Source organism: Rhipicephalus microplus, unplaced genomic scaffold, assembly GCF_043290135.1.
Source record: "Rhipicephalus microplus isolate Deutch F79 unplaced genomic scaffold, USDA_Rmic scaffold_181, whole genome shotgun sequence".
NCBI lineage: Eukaryota > Metazoa > Arthropoda > Arachnida > Ixodida > Ixodidae > Rhipicephalus > Rhipicephalus microplus.
Genome location: NW_027464752.1, coordinates 147,501 through 153,724, shown reverse-complemented (window position 1 = coordinate 153,724; position 6,224 = coordinate 147,501).

The following is a 6,224-nucleotide window of genomic DNA, read 5'->3' as shown; positions in this document are numbered from 1 at the left end:
TCGCCCGAGTGCCAGCACTCACTCGGCCAAAAACGGCGAACATCCGAGCAGCGTTTCCCACTTTCGCATCGGCGTCCCGAAGCCCGCCCCGGCAGACGCGGTTTGCCCTACTCGAGCGACGGTCGCCGGCGATCACGTCGAAAGGCGCCGAATTCGTGCACGAATCGATGCTTCTTGGTCTCGCAGGAGGGCCGCCACTCACTCCTGCAAAAACGGCGAAGATCCGAGTTGCGCTTCCCACTTTTTCGTCGGCGTCCCGAACTACGCCCCGGCTGACGCGGTTTACCGTACTCGTGCGACGGTCGCCGGCGGGCACTTCAAAATACGCCGATTTCGTGGGCGCATTCACGCTGTTTCGCTTCCCCGGAGTGCCAACACTCACTCTGCCGAAAGCGGCGATCATCCGAGCGGCGGTTCCCACTTTTGCGTCGGCTTCGCAAACGGCGCCCCGGCAGACGCGCTCGTGCGACGTACTCGTGCGACGGTCGCCGGCGAGCACGTCGAAAGACGCCGATATCGTGCTCGAATCGACCCCGTTTCGCTTCGCCGGAGTGCTGCCAGTCACGGCGCAGAAAACGGCGAACAAGTGTTTTTTTTTTTTTCCTAGAATTTGTGTTATAGAAGGCACATTTGATATCGGACGATAATTTTCAACTTTATCACGCGCACCGATTTTCGTGTAGAGGTTTGCAAGTTTATGGGAATTTCTCCACTTGGAATAATGCGATTTAGTAGTACTACGAGAACTTCATGGATGTACTCAAGGGTACGGGGCAAGTCAGTTACGTCAACACCTGCAGATTTTTTACACTTCAAACTGAAAATTGTTGGTTGTGAGTCCTCGTGTGATATTAAAGGCCGATTCGCTAACACATAGAACAAAGAAAGAAAGGAAGAAAAAACGCCCGCGCTCGCTCAAGAAACCTGGGTTCGCAACAAGTGGCAACAACAAGCAACCGAGCGAGTGCGCCAAAACCCGTGGCGGCCGAACAAACGCGAAGTCCCAACCGCGTCAGCCGGGGCGGCACGGGACAGGAAAAATCACTTCAGCCGGGGCGGCGGGGCACCGAATAAACCTCGTCACCTCGTCGCAGGATAAAAGAGGAAACAAAAAGTCTAAACAGCGTCTGCTGGAGCGAATGCGTAATAAAACAACAACAACAACAAAAAAAACACCCGCGCTCAAGAAGTCTGCAATCCTCACAAAAGGCGACTGTGACCGAGCAGCGTCAGCCGGGGCCGTGCGGAAACGGAAAAACCGCGACTACCGGGGCGTCGAGGCACCGAAAAATCCACTTCAGCCGCGGCGAAAAAAAAAAACAAAAAGAAAGACGGAGGGGGGGGGGGGAACCACGTCTGCCGGGGCGAAGGAAAAAAAAAACGCGTCTGCCGGGGCGAGCCCGGGTGCGGCACCACCGGGAAAACTGTGGCAAACAGACATGGCGATCGAGTGAGTGGGCCGCCAGCCAGGCTCAGCCAAAAAGTGCAAAGTCCGAACTGCGTCAGCCGGGGCGGCAAAAACCGCGTCAGCCGGGGCGGCGCAAAAACCCGCGTCTGCCGGGGCGGCACGAAACCGCGTCAGCCGGGGCGGGGCGAAAACTGCGTCAGCCGGGGCGAAAGAAAAAAAAAACGCGTCTGCCGGGGCAAGCCCGGGTGCGGCACCACCGGGAAAACTGTGGCAAACAGACATGGCGATCGAGTGAGTGGGCCGCCAGCCAGGCACAGCCGAAAAGTGCAAAGTCCGAACCGTGTCAGCCGGGGCGACGCAAAAACCGCGTCAGCCGGGGCGGCGCGAAAACCGCGTCAGCCGGGGCGGCACGAAACCGCGTCAGCCGGGGCGGCGCGAAAACTGCGTCAGCCGGGGCGGCGCGAAAACCTCGTCAGCCGGGGCGAGCGAAAAGGGGGGGGGGGGGAACCACGTCTGCCGGGGCGAAAGAAAAAAAAACGCGTCTGCCGGGGCGAGCCCGGGTGCGGCACCACCGGGAAGACTGTGGCAAACAGACATGGCGATCGAGTGAGTGGGCCGCCAGCCAGGCTCAGCCCAAAAAGTGCTAAGTCCGAACTGCGTCAGCCGGGGCGGCGCGAAAACCGCGTCTGCCGGGGCGGCACGAAACCGCGTCAGCCGGGGCGGCGCGAAAACTGCGTCAGCCGGGGCGAGCCCGGGTGCGGCACCACCGGGAAAACTGTGGCAAACAGACATGGCGATCGAGTGAGTGGGCCGCCAGCCAGGCACAGCCGAAAAGTGCTAAGTCCGAACTGCGTCAGCCGGGGCGGCAAAAACCGCGTCAGCCGGGGCGGCGCAAAAAACCGCGTCTGCCGGGGCGGCACGAAACCGCGTCAGCCGGGGCGGCGCGAAAACTGCGTCAGCCGGGGCGAAAGAAAAAAAAAAACGCGTCTGCCGGGGCGAGCCCGGGTGCGGCACCACCGGGAAAACTGTGGCAAACAGACATGGCGATCGAGTGAGTGGGCCGCCAGCCAGGCACAGCCGAAAAGTGCTAAGTCCGAACTGCGTCTGCCGGGGCGGCACGAAACCGCGTCAGCCGGGGCGGCGCGAAAACTGCGTCTGCCGGGGCGGCACGAAACCGCGTCAGCCGGGGCGGCGCGAAAACTGCGTCAGCCGGGGCGAGCCCGGGTGCGGCACCACCGGGAAAACTGTGGCAAACAGACATGGCGATTGAGTGAGTGGGCCGCCAGCCAGGCACAGCCGAAAAGTGCTAAGTCCGAACTGCGTCTGCCGGGGCGGCACGAAACCGCGTCAGCCGGGGCGGCGCGAAAACCGCGTCTGCCGGGGCGGCACGAAACCGCGTCAGCCGGGGCGGCGCGAAAACTGCGTCAGCCGGGGCGAGCCCGGGTGCGGCACCACCGGGAAAACTGTGGCAAACAGACATGGCGATCGAGTGAGTGGGCCGCCAGCCAGGCACAGCCGAAAAGTGCAAAGTCCGAACCGTGTCAGCCGGGGCGACGCAAAAACCGCGTCAGCCGGGGCGGCGCGAAAACCGCGTCAGCCGGGGCGGCACGAAACCGCGTCAGCCGGGGCGGCGCGAAAACTGCGTCAGCCGGGGCGGCGCGAAAACCTCGTCAGCCGGGGCGAGCGAAAAGGGGGGGGGGAACCACGTCTGCCGGGGCGAAAGAAAAAAAAACGCGTCTGCCGGGGCGAGCCCGGGTGCGGCACCACCGGGAAGACTGTGGCAAACAGACATGGCGATCGAGTGAGTGGGCCGCCAGCCAGGCTCAGCCCAAAAAGTGCTAAGTCCGAACTGCGTCAGCCGGGGCGGCGCGAAAACCGCGTCTGCCGGGGCGGCACGAAACCGCGTCAGCCGGGGCGGCGCGAAAACTGCGTCAGCCGGGGCGAGCCCGGGTGCGGCACCACCGGGAAAACTGTGGCAAACAGACATGGCGATCGAGTGAGTGGGCCGCCAGCCAGGCACAGCCGAAAAGTGCTAAGTCCGAACTGCGTCAGCCGGGGCGGCAAAAACCGCGTCAGCCGGGGCGGCGCAAAAAACCGCGTCTGCCGGGGCGGCACGAAACCGCGTCAGCCGGGGCGGCGCGAAAACTGCGTCAGCCGGGGCGAAAGAAAAAAAAAACGCGTCTGCCGGGGCGAGCCCGGGTGCGGCACCACCGGGAAAACTGTGGCAAACAGACATGGCGATCGAGTGAGTGGGCCGCCAGCCAGGCACAGCCGAAAAGTGCTAAGTCCGAACTGCGTCTGCCGGGGCGGCACGAAACCGCGTCAGCCGGGGCGGCGCGAAAACCGCGTCTGCCGGGGCGGCACGAAACCGCGTCAGCCGGGGCGGCGCGAAAACTGCGTCAGCCGGGGCGAGCCCGGGTGCGGCACCACCGGGAAAACTGTGGCAAACAGACATGGCGATTGAGTGAGTGGGCCGCCAGCCAGGCACAGCCGAAAAGTGCTAAGTCCGAACTGCGTCTGCCGGGGCGGCACGAAACCGCGTCAGCCGGGGCGGCGCGAAAACCGCGTCTGCCGGGGCGGCACGAAACCGCGTCAGCCGGGGCGGCGCGAAAACCGCGTCTGCCGGGGCGGCACGAAACCGCGTCAGCCGGGGCGGCGCGAAAACTGCGTCAGCCGGGGCGAGCCCGGGTGCGGCACCACCGGGAAGACTGTGGCAAACAGACATGGCGATCGAGTGAGTGGGCCGCCAGCCAGGCTCAGCCCAAAAAGTGCTAAGTCCGAACTGCGTCTGCCGGGGCGGCACGAAACCGCGTCAGCCGGGGCGGCGCGAAAACCGCGTCTGCCGGGGCGGCACGAAACCGCGTCAGCCGGGGCGGCGCGAAAACTGCGTCAGCCGGGGCGAGCCCGGGTGCGGCACCACCGGGAAAACTGTGGCAAACAGACATGGCGATCGAGTGAGTGGGCCGCCAGCCAGGCACAGCCGAAAAGTGCAAAGTCCGAACCGTGTCAGCCGGGGCGACGCAAAAACCGCGTCAGCCGGGGCGGCGCGAAAACCGCGTCAGCCGGGGCGGCACGAAACCGCGTCAGCCGGGGCGGCGCGAAAACTGCGTCAGCCGGGGCGGCGCGAAAACCTCGTCAGCCGGGGCGAGCGAAAAGGGGGGGGGGGGGAACCACGTCTGCCGGGGCGAAAGAAAAAAAAACGCGTCTGCCGGGGCGAGCCCGGGTGCGGCACCACCGGGAAGACTGTGGCAAACAGACATGGCGATCGAGTGAGTGGGCCGCCAGCCAGGCTCAGCCCAAAAAGTGCTAAGTCCGAACTGCGTCAGCCGGGGCGGCGCGAAAACCGCGTCTGCCGGGGCGGCACGAAACCGCGTCAGCCGGGGCGGCGCGAAAACTGCGTCAGCCGGGGCGAGCCCGGGTGCGGCACCACCGGGAAAACTGTGGCAAACAGACATGGCGATCGAGTGAGTGGGCCGCCAGCCAGGCACAGCCGAAAAGTGCTAAGTCCGAACTGCGTCAGCCGGGGCGGCAAAAACCGCGTCAGCCGGGGCGGCGCAAAAAACCGCGTCTGCCGGGGCGGCACGAAACCGCGTCAGCCGGGGCGGCGCGAAAACTGCGTCAGCCGGGGCGAAAGAAAAAAAAAACGCGTCTGCCGGGGCGAGCCCGGGTGCGGCACCACCGGGAAAACTGTGGCAAACAGACATGGCGATCGAGTGAGTGGGCCGCCAGCCAGGCACAGCCGAAAAGTGCTAAGTCCGAACTGCGTCTGCCGGGGCGGCACGAAACCGCGTCAGCCGGGGCGGCGCGAAAACCGCGTCTGCCGGGGCGGCACGAAACCGCGTCAGCCGGGGCGGCGCGAAAACTGCGTCAGCCGGGGCGAGCCCGGGTGCGGCACCACCGGGAAAACTGTGGCAAACAGACATGGCGATTGAGTGAGTGGGCCGCCAGCCAGGCACAGCCGAAAAGTGCTAAGTCCGAACTGCGTCTGCCGGGGCGGCACGAAACCGCGTCAGCCGGGGCGGCGCGAAAACCGCGTCCGCCGGGGCGGCACGAAACCGCGTCAGCCGGGGCGGCGCGAAAACCGCGTCTGCCGGGGCGGCACGAAACCGCGTCAGCCGGGGCGGCGCGAAAACTGCGTCAGCCGGGGCGAGCCCGGGTGCGGCACCACCGGGAAGACTGTGGCAAACAGACATGGCGATCGAGTGAGTGGGCCGCCAGCCAGGCTCAGCCCAAAAAGTGCTAAGTCCGAACTGCGTCAGCCGGGGCGGCGCGAAAACCGCGTCTGCCGGGGCGGCACGAAACCGCGTCAGCCGGGGCGGCGCGAAAACTGCGTCAGCCGGGGCGAGCCCGGGTGCGGCACCACCGGGAAAACTGTGGCAAACAGACATGGCGATCGAGTGAGTGGGCCGCCAGCCAGGCACAGCCGAAAAGTGCTAAGTCCGAACTGCGTCTGCCGGGGCGGCACGAAACCGCGTCAGCCGGGGCGGCGCGAAAACCGCGTCTGCCGGGGCGGCACGAAACCGCGTCAGCCGGGGCGGCGCGAAAACTGCGTCAGCCGGGGCGAGCCCGGGTGCGGCACCACCGGGAAAACTGTGGCAAACAGACATGGCGATTGAGTGAGTGGGCCGCCAGCCAGGCACAGCCGAAAAGTGCTAAGTCCGAACTGCGTCTGCCGGGGCGGCACGAAACCGCGTCAGCCGGGGCGGCGCGAAAACCGCGTCTGCCGGGGCGGCACGAAACCGCGTCAGCCGGGGCGGCGCGAAAACTGCGTCAGCCGGGGCGAGCCCGGGTGCGGCACCACCGGGAAAACTGTGGC